We start from the raw sequence: 21,720 nt of genomic DNA, 5'->3' as shown, positions 1-21,720 counted from the left end.
TTTGTGGAGAAAATATCTGAGACCACCTTTAAGAATTGATCAGGCTAGAATTATTTCCAAAATAGCATAGCATAGTGGGAAGAAGTCCATTTTAGCTCTATTGGTAACTAAACGATAAGTCATATAAACTTCTAAAAATTTGCCTCTAAAGTAAAATTTTCCATGAACTGAGAAGTTTTGAAGTTCTAACATTCTGTTCCTCTCTATTCTCTAAAGTTTTTAGTTAAAGTGTTTAGGTAATGGATTTGTAACTGAAAAAAATTACATTTTAATTTGAATATATTATTGTTCAGCTTGAGGTTGCATCAACTTAGTTATTGTAATTGTAAGCTTCTTCTATTTACATTGCCTTATATTTATTTTGAATTTTCACATCACATAGACAGCAGTTCTCAAAGTGTAGTTCAGAGAATCATGGGGGTTTCAGAGACCCTCCCAGAGGATCCACTGGGACAAAGCTATTTTTCTAATTCAATGAAGCTGCCTTTATCATTGTATTGAAATTTCAGCTGGCATTACAAAAACAATAGTAGGCTGGTACCTTGACATGAATAGAGGCAGTGGCACAAAAATATACTGGTAGCCTTATAGTACTCACTGCCCAGTACTCAGAGTAGCCAGTTTCATTTTAAAAATATCTTTAATTGAAATTTAAACATTATTAATCCTGTGGAGTCTTTACCCATGAGTATATAGTTTTTCAATATTCTGCGTGATAAAATTGGAAGTATTAGCACATTTTTGAGTAATATGGTTGTGTGAACAAAAAGCCCATATGTGATTGGGTTGAGAGATGAATGAGGGGTTTTTCCATCCTAGGAAATAGCATTTTTACTTGAAAGAATAAGTGATTGATCAATGATGGCCCACAAATTAGATATTTGGAAGACATTTTCTTATAAATGAATCAAGTAAGCACTTTACTTTGAAGCAAACAACTGAGAATGTTTATGAATGATAAAACCTAATCTTTCAGGAAAAATGAGTCTTCTCACTTCCAGCAAGATAGCTTCCAAATACTTGAAGACTTGTCCAATGACATGAATGGTGTCATTAAAGAATGTGATTTTTAATGTTGTGTAAAATCATGTATTATCATTTGGAAGATCAGAAAAATTCCTATTTTCCAAACAGTCAATACACAAGTAAAAGATCCACTCATAGTACAAGACACATCATTGGGTTTTAATATAAAAGAGTATAAAAGTTCATTGATATTTTAAGATTTGATACTAAAACTGACATCAAAAAATTACAAATAATCAAATCTTGATATTTCACTTTAAAAAAGAATAACCACAATTATCTAAAAATGTTATTAAAATATTCTTGTTTTCTAAGCACATTTCTGTGTGAGAACATATTTTGTGCATGTATGAAAGCCATGTCTTCTAATCAATTAAATGCAGAATCATAGTTATCTTCTATTAAGTTACCCTATAAAAGATATGAAAATTTTTAAAGCAATTCCACTCTTTTCAATAAATACGCTTTTTTATTCTGGAAAATATAGTAATGTCTTGTAAAATGCACTATTTATATTAACATAATGATTTAATTATTGGCATTTTTTTGTAAATAAATATAAATTTTGGAACTTACAAATAGTCCATACTCTGTTCCTTTATTTTGTTAATTTTATCTTTATCTGCTAGATGATGTATGCCAACTCTCTAAGCCTCAGTTCATGTTTTCACCTTGCCTGAAACATTTCTTATCTCTGCATAAAGAGTCGACCAGCTATTTAAGCTGGAACTTATTTATACTTCTATGATGACTTTTTTTTCTCTTTTACTGTATGATTTATCCATTCAGGAAAGATTCACGGGGCACCTATTATTCTATACTGATATAAATCTGTGATGTAAACTTATAAATTCTTGCTGTAATGGAGCTTACTTTCTAGGATGAAAAGAAAGATATTTTTAATGATTAAAAATGCAAAATATATATTCACTGGTGGTAAGTCTTTAAGGTGAAAACTGAATCAGGAAATAGGTAGTGTGAGTGCCTTGAGATGAGAGGGATGTGAATCTTTGTCTGTGTTGCTAGAGAAGGTTACACTGAGAAGGTGGCCACTGAGGGAAGACCTGAAGGAGAGAGGATGAACTATTCACCTGTAGGAGAAGAACAGACCCACAGGCTCATTAGTGGGAACCTACCTGATAGGTGCAAAAATATCTGTAGGATAAGGAGAGTGAACTAGTCAGAGAGTCACAAGGGACAAAGTCAAAGAAGTCACCTAGGGACTCTACATCCTACAGACTCTACATCCTACTCATCAAGCCTGGATGACAATTAAAGGATTTTCAGCAAAAGAGTTGCTTTAAACAGATAATTCCAATTTCTGTGTGAAAAATGGTCTAGAATGGCAAAGACAGAAGTACAGATTAGGAATCTTGCAATAATCCAGGTCTATCAGGTGGAAGTAGGAAGGCTAACGAAGAGTAGGGGATTTATGACTATATTTTGAGGCCAATAAGATATTCTTATTGGGATATGTGCTAAAGCCACTAGACAAAGAATGATAAAGAATCATAAAATGAGCTCCATACAATAAGATGGGATAATATGGGACAAAAATTGGCAGAACAGGTTCATAGGATTGGCGGATAGTATGGTGGGATTGTGGGAATGGGAAGAGTGTACAGTGAGTAGATGAAGAGCTTAGTTTTGAACCTGTTAAGTTTGAGATGTCTATAGACATTCAAGTTGCAGATACAGAGGAAACAACTGCATACATGTTTGCGATCAGGAAAGAAGTGTGGTTTAGAAAGAAAATTTGGGAAAAATCTATATATAGCTGTTAGTAGGCTATGAGACTAGATGAGACCACATAATGAGAAAACATAAGTTAAAAAATTCAGAAATATATCTAAGGACTGAGTTCCATAATATTTTATGATTTAACAGAGGAGATGAGGGATCAGCACAATAAACTGAAATAGTACTGCCAGAAAGTTAAATGGAAACACCAAGCAAATATATTTTCCTAAAGGAAAGAGTGTTTTTTTTTTTTTTAATGTATAATGTTGCTGATGAGTCTTGGAGTATGATGACAGAATTCATCTCTGAATTGAACATTTCAAAGGTCAATGGTGACACTAGTAATTGAAGTCTTGATAGAATACTGAAGGTGATGATCTGGAGTGGTCTCAAGAAGAAAGAAAGCAGACAAAATGGAAATAATTAGATAGAAAAGTCCTTGATAGCATTGTAGTAGGAAAAGTTGGCAACATTTGCAAAAGGGAATGACATGAAGAGGATTTTTAGTTTTTATTATTTAAGAAAGGGAAAATAATAGCATTTATTTATAAGTTGATGTGATAGATTAAGTAGGAAAGGAAAAACTGACATTCATAGGATCTGTTCTAATGATTCACTGTAGAATTTAAATGGAGACATGGACGAGAGACTGTAAGGGACTCTATCTATACCTGTCAGCCTAGAATGCCAATTAAGAGTAAGAGCACCTGGTTTGGAAATTCAACTCTGTCGCTTACTAGCAATATGACTTGGGCAAGTTATTAACTTTCTGTGTCTCATTTTCCTCACCCCTAAAATACTAACTAAGATAATAATAAGAGTTAAACATTCCTCAGAAAGTTGGTGTAAGAACTAAATGAGTTGATATTTGTGAAGGTCTTAGCAAAGCAAGTACTTTGTCATGTTTGTTGAATATGTACAAGTAGACTGGCACTCAAATGTACAAAAATAAATAAACCCCTAATAATCTTCCTCATATCTCAACTCCATTTGTTCATTTAATTCAAATCACGCTGCTGACCACTTGCTGTCTCCTATACCAGTAACACTCCACTAGACTTTCAAGTTAGACAGCAGCAGTTAAAACTGTGACCTCCTGCAGGCTCAATTTTGTCAGAACTCAGACTGCTCAGCTGTAAGAGAAAAAATATATTAATTTATTTCCTAGAGTGTTTGAGAAACAAATGAAATAAGACATAAAGCACTTTTCTTAGTCCCTGTAATCTGGTATATGCACAAACAAACATTGATATTTTTATGCTGCTCTTAGATTTTAGCAGCACACCTGCCTTTCAATACCATATGGGAAAGAGTGAAATACATTGAAATTAACCAGCCTCTCCCATGTGTCTTATCATGTTTATCATCTTATCTATATTTCATGTTGAAAGACAAAGTTAAAAAAAAATTGGCCAGAGAATGAAAGGATTTGGATCACAATGAAATTAACAGATGTCTTGGTTCAACAACCATCATTATTAATGATGGATCTTATAACATTTTTGGCAACCAATTTGGCATATAGTCAGAACTATTTATCAACAACAAAATTGTTTTAAATACTTGGGGATTTGTGTGTGTTTCCGTGAGGAAGTTTCATATATCATAAAAGTACACATCTGCACATAAATCAAAAAACTTTGAAAAAATAAGATTGGATTAACAACTAGTTTAAAATTTAAAGTAATTCAAATGAATAAATTAGCTACTAAATAAGATTGAATTAATATGTGTAGAGACAATGACATATGTAGAAAAATATAGTACCTGCAGAGGTAACCAAGCAACAGAAAAATAAGTAGTTGACATGGAGGCGCTTGATTTTTTTGTTTATTCAAATAATTACTGCTGGACTAAGAGTCATCATACTCAGAAATATGTGGAACAATTGGACAGGTTCCTTCAGAGATGCCCACAGTAAAGCCTGTATTCTTCTTACTGAGGTTTCCTCTCTTTGATGCTGGACTAGGTTGTCAGACCAGAAGAGAAATTCAGAGTTGGCTAGGCAATATGGAATTAGTAAGGGAAAGTGAACCCTCTGAGGTAAAGCAGAAAATTAGAATTGACATTTTTGTTTTTTACCTAGTTGCCATCTGAAAAGTATCTTCCAGGATTTCTCAAAGCTGAAATTATTTTTTGGATTCATGTCATGTGCAGCAGTCCAGCTGCAGCAAACTAACAGGGGAAGGGGTGGGGGATGTGACGAGCAACTTGTGTAGATTGATACAGCAGGAGTGGGAGCCCTTTATTGTAGGACATGAGCGGTATTTATACATTCCACACAGCTTATCTAATTAACATAAACTAGATACAGCAGTCAACCAATAAGGAATCTCCACACTTAATGACTTCATGGCATTACTTCACAAACCACTTGGTCTGGCATTTTGCCAGGTGCCATCCAGACTTGTTTACAGACTCTAACAGTCATGTAAATAACTTTAACTGGAATGTCAGGGGAAGGAGAGAGTGCAATGAGAAGAATAAACAGTGTTCTTTGTTGAATAAAGAGAGGAACTGAAAGGCACCCTGCAATTAATACTGGGTGGAAGCTCTCTTACATTGGGGAAATTATAACCCAATATAATTAAAAGCTGTTTTCATTTCAAATTTTTTTTAAGTCATAAACAAAAATGAGAAAGATAATAGTGAGTTGGGATTTTTACAAACATCAGTTGAATTTCATCTTAGAAAAGAAAATGGATATCTGCATAAACAGGCTTGGGTTTTAGCTGTGTGATATTAGGCAAGGTATATAAAGTCTAAAAATATCATTGTGTGCATCAGTAAAATGACTACACCAGAATCTTCTTTAAAGAGATGTTTTAAAGATTGCCAATGACTATATTTGGTCTAGTATAATATTTGATGCATACAAGAGTCCAAATACTTTTGTTCTTTTTTATGAGCCAGGCTTTAACAAATTTTAAATAGTGGGCCATTGAAACAGAAAGAGAGTAGTCTAGTTTAGTTGCTGAATATCCTCTGTGCGTTAAAGTCCTCGTCCCCAAGGTGGCACAACTGCGAGTTAACAGAAACTTTGAGAGATATAGTGGGAAGTCATTCCATTATTGAAGGCATACCCCACAGCAGATTGTGTGACCTTGGTCTCATCCTTTTTTTCGACTTTTGACTCATGATTATAGGGCTTTTGTTCTTCCATGAGTTCCTACCATGATGTATTACATCAGCATAGACTCAAACAGTGGGACAATTATGGACTGAAACCTTCAAAACTGTGAGCCAAAATAAATATTTTCACTTTATGAGTTGATTACCTCAGATAGTTTGATATAGTGAGAGAAACTAATAAGTTTCTTCTCAACAAAAGAAACAATCTGTGAGGTGAACAGAGAGCCTACATCCTGGGAGCAAATTTTTACCCTTCACACATCAGATAGAGCACTAATCTCTAGGGTATATAAAGAACTCAAAAAACTAAGCACCACAAAAACAAATAACCCAATCAACAAATGGGCCAAGGACCTGAACAGACACTTCTCAGAAGAGGATTTACAATCAATCAACAAATATATGAAAAAATGCTCATCATCTTTAACAGTAGAGAAATGCAAAACAAAACTACTCTAAGATACCATCTCACTCCAGTCAGAATGGCAGCTATTAAGAATATAAACAACAATAAGTGTTGGCAAGGATGTAGGGGAAAAGGCACACTCAGACATTGCAGGTGAGACAGCAAATTGGTGCAGCCAATATGGAAAGCAGTATGGAGATTCCTTAGAAATCTGCGAATGAAACCACCATTTGACCCAGCTATCCCTCTCCTCAGTCTATAACCAAAGGACTTAAAATCAGTATACTACAGGGACACAGCCACATCAACATTTATACCAGCACAATTCACAATAGCTAAACTGTGGAGCCAACCTAGATGCCCTTCAGTGGATGAATGGATTAAAAAAAAGTGGCATATATACACAATGGAATTTTACTCAGCAATAAAAGAGAATAAAATCATAGCATTTGCAGGTTAATGGATGGCATTGGAGAAGATAATGCTAAGTGAAGTTAGCCAATCCCCAAAAAAACAAATGCTGAATGTTTTCTCTGACATAAGGAGGCTGAATCATAGTGGAGTAGGGAGGGGGAACATGTGAGAAATAGATGAATTCTAGATAGGGCAGAGGGGTGGGAGGGAAGAAAATGGGCAGGGAGTTAGCAAGGATGGTGGAATATGATGGACATCATTAACCAAAGTACATGTATGAAGATATGAATTGATGTCAACATACTTTATATACAACCAGAGATATGAAAAATTATGTTGTATAAGTGTAATAAGAATTGTAATGCATTCTGCTGACATTTATTTTTAAAAAATCAATAAAAATAAAAATAAATAATTTTTAAAAAAGAGGAAAAAACAACTGAGTGAAAAAAAGTAAAAAAAAAAGAAAAAGAAAAAGAAAGGAAGGAAGGAAGGAAGAAAGAAAGAAAGAAAGAAAGAAAGAAAGAAAGAAAGAAAGAAAGAAAGAAAGAAACTAACATCCATCCAGGAATTCAAGGCAAGTACAAATCCACTGTCTCCAAAAGAAAAATTAAACAGAAGAGATTTATTTTTTTCCTTACTCCTCCTGGTAGTTAGAGTTTGATCATGTATAACTTAGCAAAACATTGCTTGGAAACATTTTTGATCACACGATCCACTGAGTGCTACTGGAATCTAATGGGTAGGAGCCAGAGTGCTTCAGTTGAGCAACGCTGGCCTAGCCCTGGACATCGCAGTGTCATGGCAGCAGTTGTGTGGATGTGGCTGATGTCTTGCTGTGTGTCTAAGCTACAATGTCCTGAGCAAACGACTTCAGTGGCAATACTTTGGCATCTTGACTATGCCTTGCCTCTTGGGATTCCTGCTTGATCTCAGCTCTCCAAGTTTTTACTAATTTTGTACATGACATACTTATCCAAAAAAATCCTTAATACTGAAGTTAGTAAATTTTCATGTTAATAGTCAAGAAAATCTAATCAGTGGAGATAGTTTATTAGTAGAGATAGTTGCATTTATTCTTATGAAATAATCTAACTTACTTTGGAAAATAAACAATACTCACCATTTATTAAGTACTTCTATTTGCCAAAGGAATATACACATAATATCTAATTTATTTTCTATGCCACTTTGGGAAATAAGCATCAATGTCTCTAAGGATTTGTGAAACTAAAGAAACCTTAAAGCATCCACCTTATAAATATCAGACCTCAAGTTTCAAATCAAGGTCTTTTCAATTCTAAAGGCCTTTAATCATTAACCAGGTCTTTTTGCTACCTCACTTTTCTATATATATATTAGCATTCATATCTCATATCTCAGAAAACAAATTCTAACATTCTCTAAATTACTGTCTATTTTACTCATCTCTATTTAATTTCCATCCCACTCTATTCTGGCTTTTTATTCTTAAGATTCCATTACCATATCCCTTCACAAATCACCACTGACTTTCTAGGTTTCAAATCTAAGCAATCTAATTCCTCCTTGCCAAAATTCCATCACCACTCTATCTTCAGGACATCTTTTATTACTTGGTTGCCTTAGTGAAGTACCCCATCTTTGTTTAATTATAGGCTCTTTTAACTCTGTCCAACTCTTGAACATTGGTGCTCATTTGTTCTCCCTCTTTGTCCTCTCTCCCTGGTGCTACATATTCACCCCAGATAACCTCATTTATGCTCAATGTCATTTTATAATTGCTTATAAGATTATTTTATATTAAAATTAATTTAGTCAAGAACACTATATAAAGAATGTAAATGCTATAGTTAAATTCACAAGCCTTTAGATAACTACCTGTAAGCTTGACAAATGAAAAATTTCATCTACTTTTAGAAAAAAAAATATTCTCTGAAATAATACTTAGCCTTTTGGGTACTTCCTTATTAATTAAAGCCACATCATTCAATGCTTCCAAAGTTTGACTTAGGGTTTTCTATAAAATGTTATGTTCTATGCTTAAAATAGTACAACGTGAAATTATTAAGTTATCCCATTCTCCCATGCACAGGTGGAGAGAATGGCTTTATTTCCTTGACTGCTTTCTTTGTTCCTGCTTGAGGCAAAGATGGGTTACTATTACTTAAGGATAGAAAGCTTTCCCAATGTGTCTGAAAATTGTGCCTTCTTACACTGTGGCTGTGATTATAGATATACAGTGGGAACTGCATACCGAGATCCATTAAACCTGAAGAGACCTAGATATTTCTTCCATTTGCTGACTGGCCTGCAGCAGTTTTGCAGAATGGGTCACAGCAGGGTAGGAAAATCCTCTCTCTCCATAATGTGATTAGCCCTGGTTATTCTATGACAAAAAAAACAAAACAAAACAAAACAAAACAAAACAAAACAAAAAAACCCACACACAACAAAAAGAAGACCTCTTTCTAAAATAGCATTACAATGTCACACATCTTTATAAGTTTAATGATATACTTGCCATTTTCCTGGAAGCAAGCTGTCCCGTGACAGCATGGCTAGGTCAGAAGGGGAATCAGGTCTCACCTACACAGTATTCTAGGAAGTGGTTTTGAGACCATCCATATTTCTCCTCCCTTTTGGGGAATTTGTTTTCAGGAGGATCTGCTATCTGCATATGCCAGCTGACCTCAGTCAAGCCTTTTCAATTTATCAAAGATATTTTAATAATGCTAAACTTCTAAAGGAAAGGGGACAGTAGGATACTATATTGGTTTGCATTAAATAAAGGGAATCGTCTCAGATAATGCTGATATACCCACTACCAGTAAAAGAAAAGACTGCCAGTTTTTATCAGTTTATTTCACTTGGCAATCAACCATAACATGAAGTATAGTTTTACAGAAAATTGTTCTTATTAATAAGTAATAGTGGATAGAAATAAGATCCTTGATTGATAATTTTCATTGGTCTTTGTATGAAAACAGACTTATGAATAACATACTCAAAAATTATCCCCATTTTCATAAATATTTAAATTAATTTTCACCAAATTATTAAGCATAGATTGAAATATGTTATACATATTTTGACTGGGTTTTGGTACTTCTTAAGAGATAAAAAGAGAATGGCATTTGCATTTAATATCTAGGATACCACCTGTCATGATAAAATGTCATATTGTAACATTTATACTTTTATCCTTTAAATACAAACTGGAAAATTAAGAATTACTATCTCAAATAACATTTTTTTTTTGTATTTGAATTATGCTTGATTTCTTTTCAGGCTTTTCCTCAATTTCCCTAAATTGAAATTCTTTTAGTAAAACCATACATTATAATCTTGATATTAGGAAGATGTAACTCTGGAGAAGGAATCCTAAGTTGACTAGGTCACAAATGATAATTGAAAAGGAAGTCTCCTAGATAAATGGGAAAATACAAACAGACACATTTTTTAGATTGTTCCTAGTTTGATAAAGCTAATAAAAGTTATCACAAGCATCAGATATGGTATTAAAGAAATGAACAACATAGTCTTATTGTCACTATTTGATATCTCAGAAATAAGCAAAACAATCAGATAAATCCTTGTAAATGCTATACTCACCAAATTAAATAAATGATGGGATAGTAAATCTAATGAAACATTTCAATAGTTATTAACAGATACCACACAAAAATCATTAGCTCCTCTAATAGAATAGTAAGCCAGAAAATAATCCATTCACAGTGGGTATAGAATATTTAAGAATGTGAAAAAAAATAATTTTATAGTTTATAGTTATAAAGGGTAAGATACACACTATTTATGAGAGGAAAAACACTTGTAAAAATAAATCTTACAGATTAAAGGCATTCCAGTGAGAAATGTTTTTTGAAATGAAACGCAGTGACCTTTTTAAAAAAATATATGTTTTTTTTTTAGTTATAGATGAACCCAAAGCTTTTATTTTATTTATTTATTTTTATGTGGTGCTGAGGATTGAACCCAGTGCCTCACACACACACGAAGCAAGTGCTTTGCCACTAAGCCACAATCCCAATCTCTCAGTGAGACTTTTTAAAAACAAGATTTGTTTGAAAGAGTGAATATCAAAAACATTCTATGAAACCTAAGTGGCCAGCAGGTGGAACTTAGAAAAACAATAGCTGACATAGAGGGCCGCCATACTGCTTTGGACCAAGGAATAAAAGTGCACTGTTGGGCTGGGGATGTGGCTCCAGCGGTAGAGAGCTCGCCTGGCATGCGTGTGGCCCGGGTTCGATCCTCAGCACCACATACAAACAAAGATGTTGTGTCCGCCGAGAACTAAAAAATAAATATTAAAAAAAAAATTCTCTCTCTCTCTCTCTTCCCCTCTCTCTCTCACTCTCTCTTTAAAAAAAAAAAGTGCACTGTTGTTAGTTCAGAGCCCTGAATGGATCCCACATCTGATATGTCTGAGGAAAATAGCACATCAGCACTATTTTTGTTACCTGATCTTAAGTAAACTTATAAAAAAAAATAACATGCCATCCAGTGTATGCCAGTACTAGGCCACCATTCTTTAACTGGAGTTTTTCCTAATACTCAAAACTGACCCATAAGCATGATTCTAAGAACCTCATAGGACATCTGGTTCTCCACATTAGTAGAATAGTTTGAGGTGGGATGATTGGAGTGTCCTGAAGTGGGGAATGACAACACCAAGTGTTTGAATTTGGGACCCTGATTCCAGATAGCTCTACTGATCCCACCTTGTTCCAAGCTCTGGATGGAGATTTAGAAATTTCTAGGCATATTCCTTATTTATGTCTGGCATCCTAACTCACCAGGTATCATGAAACATAGAACCAGAAATTATCCCAATGTGTGCATATTCTATATTCTCAGCAGCATAACTATAAATGTACCATCTGTTTTTCTTTTTTCTAGAATTATAAAATTACATTTTATCAGAATTTCCATTTTTATGGAGTATAAACTATAGCTGTGCTACAAACAGTGAATTTATGTGGATGAATTTAAGTTTTTCTTAGTTATATCTTATTATATCTACTGTACAATTTATGCTCACAATTTAATACATAACATTGTGACCTTCCTCTGCCACACTTCACTTATGAGAGCTGAATTTGGAGTGTTCGCAGGATTTATTTAAAATCTGAATGAAAGGAAATTGAGTTGGACTGACTTTTAACTGGTTTTAATAGGATATTTTTAATTTGTTTTGTAGTCTTTTCTATATGTGTTTGTGCTATTGCTTATGATTCAAAAGGCCTTCAGAAAGATTTCTGTCATTGACTACATTGATTTACCATGTGCAATACAAAGACCTACTCTCTAAGGTGCAGGATGGAGGTAATATTGCAATATAAGCATGCCCAATATCTCCTGCTTGGCACCAGAAGACTGTGGGTAGCAGAGAAGAAAAAATATTGAAACATACAGAACCAGAACTAGAACTATTCTGTGGAAAATTATTCCAAACATTATATGTATAAAATTTTAAGCAACTGATTTTGTTTGCTCTAATGCCTAGCAAGAACAGAAGTCCTCTATTGTTAAAAATAAGCATCAAATACAATTATAAGTGCACCATCTCTTTGTTTTAATGGAAATGTGCACTATGTGATTTATCAGAATTACTGAGTTTGTAGGATACAGACTGAAAGCAGCCCGGCAGTACCTGAGTTTGTCTGGATGTGAAGTCTCATGTTTTATGTATAGAGATCACGTTTAGCATATCTAACACATTTGTCTTGATGAAGTCTAGCAGTTTCAGATAAAGTGATGTGTAAAATTGACACCAATGCAGAAAAACAGCATGAAGAAACAGTGTTCCACTGATAAAACTCTTATATGTTTGTCAATAATTCAAAATACATAGTGCAAAAGCAATTTGTTATATTAAGTAAAAAGTATCTCAGTGAAATGTAGAGACAATGTAAACATATATCTTAAGGGCTGTCTTATAGGCCTTAATTTCAGATTAGTTTTCTACATTTTTTTCAGGATTATTCATCTTGCCAAAATTTAAATATGACAGGAAGAAAGTATATTAGTGAAAGCCAGACTTTTAAATGGAATGAAGGAAAAAAATTAAAGACACAGTAGGGTTTCAACATTCCTAAACTATATCATCACACAAGAAATTAAAACATCTGAAGATGAAAATTACAAATAAACTTTTCTAAACTTTGTTTTTGGAGGTGCGTCAGGGATTGAATTCAGGGGCACTCAGCCACTGTGCCACATCCATAGTCCCATTTTGTAATTTATTTAGAGACAGGATCTTACTGAGTTACTTAGCACCTTGCTGTTGCTGAGGCTGGCTTTGAACTTGTGATCCTCCTGCCTCAGCCTCCTGAGCCACTGGAATTATAGGCATGCGCCACCATGCCCAGTTTAAACTCTTAATAACACAAATAAAATTTAATTAACTAAGCTAGAGGAAAAGCTAAATTATCCTTATATTGACTCTAAAGAAAATGGTATTTTAACCTTGTGGTTTTATGAAGAGATGATAAAAGATTATGTTAAAAAAATAAAGAATAAACATATTATACAGGTTTACAGAAGTCTGAAAGCAGTGAAAATATTCTTCAATTTTTCTATTTAATGATTTGTAGTATTTTTTGGTAAGTATGTAAAGTAAAATAGTATCCTGAGAATACAATTATAAAATTTCTATCCACAGTCTAAACAACAAAGCCAAGGTAAATGATTTATTATATCACACTTAAAGCAGAGAAGGTCAATTAATGATCTAAGTATTCAAATTCTGAGAAATAGTATCTAATAGATGTAGTTTAGTAATTCTAATATAGTACTCAGATATGATGTGCTTAATTCTTGAATTACCAATGATATACCTTTATAGAGAGCTGAATGATAGCTCCCAATACTGTCTTTGAATTTGATTTTAGTCTAAAATCCTTGGTAAATTATTTTCCCATTTCTTTCTATCATGCCTGCTATCTAGTCTGTCAGTGAATTGTATAAATTCTACCTCCAAAAAATATTCAGAATATAACCACTTCTCACTACTGCTCTTCAATCTCCCTGATGCAAACCATCATCTTCCTCACCTGCATTATTCCAAAAGTGTCCTAACTGGAGAGCTTTCTTCCATCTTTGTTGTTCTTCCCTCCTATGAGTCAGCTGTCACACAACAGCCAGAGTAAGCCTATTAATGTCAAATCAAGCCACTCCTGTGTTCAGATCATTCTAATGACTTTTCATCTTCTTAACAAAATCCTAAGTTCTGCCATGAATTGCAAGGTTCTGTGTGATATGGATCCTACAGTCCTTGCTTGATCTTATCCTCTACTACCTCACCTCCTGTATGCTTTTGTTGTGCTAACCTCTCAGGAAACACCACTTTTCTGCTCAGGAATACTGCCTTTCCTAGAAATCCTCTTTCTTTATACCTGCTTGCTGTCATTTTCTTCAAGACTTTACTCAAATCCACTTTCTCAGTCAACTAGTCCCTATTAACATGTATTTTTGGCCCTCAGACACATCTAATCCTTTTCTGTTTTATTATTCTCTGTAGTATTTGTCAGTATGGAATACAGTGTGTATTTTCTTATTACTACTGTTTATTTTCTTCATACTCCTATCTGGTATGTAAACTTTATGAAAGCAGGGATTTTAAAAATGTTTTGTGTTTAATTATATCTTTAGAATCCTGAAGATGCCCCCAATAGGGTAACTACCCAATACAATTTAGTTTCATTCTCATTAATTTACAGTAAATATTTTGAAGTGATCTTTTTTAAAGTAGTCCATAAATATAACTTAAGTTGTATTATGTCCTTTTTACAACATGAATTACAAATGTTGCTGCTTCTGGTCATTGCTTTCCAATCAACAGTTTAGGACTCACCTAAGGGTTTCATATTTTGTTACATTTCTTAGTGAAGTTGGCATGCTTTTTTCTCAAATACTAATATGGTAATTTCAATCCTGCTTAACATGCTTCAGTAGTTTAAATCCTAGTGTTCTCATTGCAAGGTAGTTTCTTGAGGTTTAAGGAGGAACATTGGAAAGATGTGAATGAGAATAATGCCTTATGGTATGATTTGAGCTTAGATTCACAAAAGTGAAATTATTTACTGAAAAGACAATTATTTATGAAGTTTGGTACTATAGTTTCTGTTACTACAAAACTTTCATGATGTACATCATAACTCATCACCATGGATATATAGAAAAAAAGACATTGATAACCTGGGGTTTTAAAGGAAAGAAAATGCACCTTATTGTTTTGTTTTTTATTTTATCTTATTTATTAATCTATTTTTTGGTGGGGTCAAATAACTTAGACTATTTCTAATTTTCATTCATGGCATTTTGACCAGCTGCATGAACTAGGGGTGTAATCATGGCTTAATTTAACAGTAATTACCTTTTGAAATTCCTGAAATCTTAATTGCAATCTTAGTTTCTTCTTTTAAATGTTTATTAGGTACCTCATACTTTTAGTAACTGTCTTGAAGTTTTTTCCCAGAGACTTAATAGTCCTTTGAGGAAAACAAAACCACAAAGTTACTCTGAGATGTTTTCAACAACATGCAGCTACAGGAAAGGCCCCATACTGATACACCTCATTGCAATATTAATTACATTTGAGCTAGCCAAGTAACACAAGTGATTCACATCTTTGACTGATTAGGTGGTCTACACTGAATCCTTTTCAATTTATTCAAAATGAAAATTTAATGTATGGAAATGCAACTTAATTCTTTTAATTGTATATAACAGAAGTCCTAGAGCTAGAACTTAAATTGTAATCTCTGTTGAATACTTAAACTTATCTGGGTAGGCACAAGTAGCCAAGGTAGCTTCGTTGGTAGGAATTTTGGTTTGCCTGTGAACAGTGTGAGCAAAGGACACTTTGGGGCATAAATGGAATGTCAGCATTTTTATAGTGCAAGATGGCTGCTTTTCAGATAACCTGCAGAGCTGAAAAAGTCAGTTTGTATTTACACTAGTATGGGAAGTACAGTATGAGAGTAATGTTTGCATAGTTGTGGGCTAGGAGGAGAAAATAAAGCAGTTACAAAAAAGAGGGCATATGCTGGACAGTAATTACTGTCCTATGAGACATTTCTCCAAGTAGCCAGGCACCATCTTCTTTTTGGTGAGAATAACTCCTTCCCCCATTATATCTGTCAACCATGGAACACAATCCATTATCCTCAGGAATGGGCTCGTGATTCCCACACATATATATATATATATGTATGTGTGTGTGTGTGTGTGTGTGTGTGTATAATATGTGTGTGTGTGTGTGTGTGTGTGTGTGTGTATACACAACACCACCCCTACTTGCCTCAAGGATTTTGGAATTGGAATAAAAGAGAAAGGTTTATTTACTCTCTGATTGTAAAATGCAGATTTCTGAAAGTTGCCAGTTCCAAACCTCCAATATTATCTTTGATATAACAAAAGTAATCATTGGAGGTGAGAAAGTATAAGAGAGAAGAAGGAAAAGGAAAAGTGAAAGATAGAGATTGAGGTATGGTGGCACTGGAGTTTTCTAATTGTTATAGCTTAGCATTAACTTTGCCTCTCTTGTAATTCTGAGTTTTCTAAGTGTTAGAATCAGATTTTGTTTTGTTTTGTTTTGTTTTTGCTGCTATGATCAAAAGAACTGACAAGAACATTTTTAGAGGAGGAAATGTTTATTTGGAGCTCAAGGTTTCAGCAGTCTTATTCTATAGACCACCAATTCCATTGCTTTGGGCTGAAGGTAAGGCAGGACATCATGGCAGAAGGGCGTGGAAAGGAAAGCAGCTCAGGACATGACAATCAGGAAGCAGAGAGAGTTCGACTCACTAGGGACAAAACATAAATCCAAAGGCATGTTCTCCTTGACCCATCTTCTCCAGCCACTATCCACTCACCTATAATCACCCCCCCAGTTAATCCAATCAAGTAGATTAATGCACTGATTAGGTTAAGGATCTCATAACCTGATCATTTCACCTCTAAACTCTTTTGCATTTTCTTACACATGAACTTTGTGGGAATTCCTCCTACCTAAACCATAACTCTAAAAGGTATATTTATATTTTTCTTTTTTTAAAGTGGATTTTATTTGAATTTCTGAACTTTTGTCGAATAAAGTTATGCATATTCTTTTAATCCAATAAATTTACAAATATTATAAATGTTACCTAATATGACTGGTAGATCTATCAAAATAATAGAAAGAAGCATAGAAAAGTATGCAAACAAAAATAGATGACAATGGGCAGATTTTCAGTTTAAAACAGTCCTTTGGATTTGTTACTGTATAGTTTTCTTGATCCTAGTTCCTTTTTGACTTTATTCTATTTCATTGTTAGTAATTTGATCAAATTTGCAAATTTTGAAAACTCTGAGGGTATGATTTTTATATGGGTCTTGAAAGGCATAGGATTGATACCTACCACTAAGAATAATAGCTGTAGTTAAAAATATTATTATTTATGGAGGTAGTGAGAGAAATTTAACCTGCTGTGACAAATTTGTGATTTACAAAATAAAAAATAAAAGTATCTGCTCTGGCAGGTAAGAAGTTTTTATCTAAGATGTACAAGAACAGAGTTCAGAGACAGATTTTTTAGAAACAGAAATGGTACTGAAGGAGAAAAGAGCCATGAACGTGAAATACTTGAACCAATATTGACATTAGAGTTGTAAGAGAAACAAGATTATGGCTTGGCCTGAGATTGTAGTAACTTTGGGTCACACAGTTCACAGCTGAATGAATATTCTTGAGTGAGACAACGCAACTAAAACATAATGGTAAAGAGGATGACTGCAAGTAGAATGTCCTCTGAATACCCAGAGACTTGTAGCATTACTCAAAACACTTATACATAGCTCTAGGGAGCATACTTCATGCATGCTTAATGAATCACAGTTTGGGGAAAGTTTTTCCATCTTAGTGCATAGTTCCGGCCTTTTCTAGTGCCACCCAGTTCCTGAAACTTATTTTGCATAAGTCAAAGAGTATATTAAGAATTTCTGTTTGAATGTTCAGTGTATTCTGTAATAGTGAGACTAAGACCTTCTCCGGGTGTCTGAAATGCCTGTCATGCTCTCCTAGTAGTTTTGCAGGACACTAAGCACCTATTCTCTCTTCTGGCAGTAACACCTTACCCTTTCCAATCCCACATTTTCATGATCTTTATGGGGTTGGCTCAACAATATACATTGGATATGGGCAGTGTTTATTGGCTTAGATATGACCATATGTCTTAGTTTTTTCCTAATGATACTTAGATATAAGATTTTATATTAGGGGAATAAGACAGACAGACGCACAGACACACACACAGACACACACACAGACACACACAGTACTTGACTCTGGAAATGACTATTTTTGCATTAAACATCTGACAGAAGCCAATGTGAAAGAGAGCAAAATTAGATATATTCTAAAAGTAGGTCTAATGATATAATATGAAACCCTGGCACTAGTACTCTCCTGGCTATTTATTTATTTTGTGTGAGTAAGCACATTCCTTTATTTATTCTTTTAATTTGTTTTAACTTTTATGCTGAAGTAATCATAGTCTCATATAATATTGCAAAAATAATCATGACTATTTTCTTGTACACAATACTGTACCCAATGGTGATATCCACATAACTATAATGCATAATCAAAATCAGGAAATTGACTGGTACAGGATACTTAACTACAAACTTTATTCTGATTTTACCATATTTTGGATGCATTCATTGTTTATTCTGTTGTGTATAATTGTATGGCAATATTTTACATGTATAGATTCATATAATCATCATTGTTATTAAGCTGAAGGACCGCTCTTACATAATTATATCTTTTCTCCCTGCTACACTTGTCCATTCCCATTTTCGATACCTGTGTCATTTTGAGAATATTCTATAGATGGAATCACACAGGGTATAACCTTTAAAATTGTCTCTGTTACTGAAGCCAGTTGAGGTATTATATCACTTCCATCTGTGTTCCAATTCACACAGCATCAAGGTAATGTTTATCTTAACCCCTCTGGTATTTGCTCATTCAATGTAACTGAGCTTCCTACTGTTTCTTTAATTAGCTTTAGTCTGCCCACAGGGAAAGAAAATGATTCACAAATATGAACACCCCCAAAGAAAGTTCCAGGGGCTTATGCCAAGCATGGTAAATCCTAGCAAATATTTAAGGAACACATAATAGAAGTGACTACTTCTCAACTTGTCTATAACATCACTATAAACTTGATGATGAATTCTTACAAGGATGCTATAAAATATCATAAGAGATTTACATTCCTTATGAATACAGATGCAAAAATATTTAATAAAATATCAGCAGGCTGAAATCAGCAATATCTGTACGAATTCTCAAAAATATTTCATGAACAAAAGAGATTGATATTTATCCCATCAAGACAAAGTTAACATTTGAAAATCAATCAAAATTATTAATTGTATTAACAACAAAGAGAAAAATACATCAGCACCCCAAAGGATACAGTAAAAGTATTAGAAAAATTTCAGCAGCCATTCATGATAAATGTTCTTGGAATACAAGAAAGAGAAGGATCAGCTTCAATCTCATACGGAACATGTATGAAAAACCTACAGCAACTGTACCTAATGGTGACAAATGAATGTTTCCACCTTAGTTTGGAAAACAAGTTACATATGTCAACTTTTGCCACTAGTACACAACACTGGTTTGGAAATATTCAAAAGTGTGAGGTAATAAAATTAAATAGAAGATATTCATATTGTAAAAGAAGTAAAATTTTTCACAGATGACATTGTAGTTTATGTACAAAATCTCAAGGAATCTTCAAAGAAAATCTACTAGAACAAAATATGTAATTTAGCTACATCACAGCACTAAAAGTAAATGCATAAAAATTGATTGTCTTTTTATATGTTAGCAAAGAACAACTAGAAAATGAAATTTTAAAACAGCATTCAAGAACATGAATAGTTATAGATACATTTAACAAATTTTATCTGCAAAGTAAGTTCTTCATACCAGGTTATGTACTATTGAGAATAGTTCCTTTTGATAAAATGAATCAGAATATATTCATTCACATAGAATTTAGAGAAAAAACATGAAATTGTCAAAATTTATGGTAAAATATTTGTCTTCTGTAATTTCTTTAAATTCAAAACTATTTTATATTTCTTTGGCTATGTACATACTATGTTTAATATATAACTGACTTGAAATCAAGGACATCATTAAAATATAGGCTTTTACTATTGTTACAACTATTAGTAAATCATATTACCAACAAGCTCTGTGGTAAGAAATAAAAAAAAAAAAAACATTGTTTTTCTAGGTGTGGTGGCACATGTCTCTAATCCCAGTGGCTCAGGAGGCTGAGGCAAGAGGAACATGAGTGGAAAGCCAGCCTCAGCAAAAGCAAGACACTAAGCAATTCAGTGAGATCCTGTTTCAAACAAAATGTAAAATAGGGCTGGGGATGTGGCTCAATCCCCGGTACTCTACCTGCCCTCAAAAAAATAACATTGTTTAACTTATTCAAATAGTTCAAGCAGTCAAAATTACCAACTCAGTAAGCATAATTTGTTTTTGTGTTATCAACTTACTACATAAATTAGATAAGATCAATGTAAAAATATTTAGCTTTTTTCAACAGTTCTAGATGTATATATTATTTTTACCAAATTTTGCTCTTACATTACTGAATTGCATTCTATCAAATTTTTGCCTTATGAATATAAAAGCAAATAATAGCTAACCAATCCTATTTGCCAAAAATCCTGAAAAATAATGAAATATTAGAGTCATTTAGAAATATTTTAAAAGATTTAATTAGACTTCACGGTAATTGTAGCTTTACATTCAATAGAAATAATGTCCACCTTTTCTCCATTCTAAAAGTAATTGCATATTGATGTTGTTAGTAGATATTACAATGTGTTTTGATCTATTTCTTTCTAATAAAAACTACTTTGTTACATAATATTTTTTCTAAGGCTATAAAATTAAGCAAGCTTTCACCTGTTCAACTAGTTCACTTTTGGCAACCAAAAGTACTTATACAGTTTCTATCTAACTTTATTATACTAAGGAACTAATTTATAATAATGATAAATGTGTCACAGACATGAACAAAATTACTGGTTTAATTTATTTGCTATCTGGGTAAACATTAAACTGAAGATAGATTTTTATTGATTTTAATTTCAATAGAGAGTTCTCTTTTTGAAGTCTACAATAGTCTTCCAAAAGTGAATTAAAAATAAAGACATTCTATGCTACAGTTAAGCCACACCTAATTAAACTTCATTTTTTCCCTTTGAATAAGAGACCTAACTCAATGGAGTTTGGAAGCAAAGGGAAGTCATAAATTAGACATAATGTTCCTGTTTATTGTACTTTTTAAAATTCTGACAATTAATACAGGAGATTTCCAAGTGTCAGTCCTTCTTCTTAAGTTGAAAAGGCAGGCATTCAAGCCTTCTCTTTCTGAGAAACAAATTGAGAAAACATACTTACACATGTCGAGATTTCTTTTTTTAACTCCTGAGTGAGTTTTATTACAATCGTGTTGTGGCATGACTCTTGCTCTCTGGTCTTTGCCTTACATTGTCACTTAGAAAGTGCAATTAGCAAAACATTTCTCTTCAGCATAGTGCAGGGGGTCTTTCCACATATATGAGTCCACTTTCATGGGGTCCACTAATTAGCTGCATTTGGCTATGTAAATTGCAGGGACTTACCTCGAAAATTATTGATTTATGATTTCTATTTATAATTTCTATTTATTGATTTATGATTTCTATCAGTTTTCCATTTTTATATAAGAATGTTAAGGTTATCTTGACATGTAACCCATCATAGCAAGATATGTCAGAGGACATGAATCAGTGATTGCACTGATTGGAAATGGAATACAGTTAATAAAAGGCAAATACAGGGACTAGAGTTGTAGCTTAGTGATGGAGTGCTTGCCTAGCAAGAGTGAGGCATTGGGTTCGATTCCAGGCACCACATTAAAAATAATAAT

The 21,720-nt window shown here is 33.4% G+C and overlaps 1 non-coding gene across 1 annotated transcript; it reads right to left on the bottom strand.

The window, feature by feature from the left end:
- Window positions 1–15,176: 15,176 nt before the first annotated feature.
- Window positions 15,177–15,302, bottom strand: LOC143388973 (small nucleolar RNA SNORA18). Its single transcript, XR_013090086.1, has one exon. It is a non-coding gene; the product is annotated as a small nucleolar RNA SNORA18 (small nucleolar RNA).
- Window positions 15,303–21,720: the final 6,418 nt, after the last annotated feature.

This window comes from Callospermophilus lateralis, unplaced genomic scaffold, assembly GCF_048772815.1.
Source record: "Callospermophilus lateralis isolate mCalLat2 unplaced genomic scaffold, mCalLat2.hap1 Scaffold_45, whole genome shotgun sequence".
Lineage (NCBI taxonomy): Eukaryota > Metazoa > Chordata > Mammalia > Rodentia > Sciuridae > Callospermophilus > Callospermophilus lateralis.
Note: the sequence above shows the minus strand (reverse complement) of the source record. Positions and strands in the feature narration are given on the sequence as shown.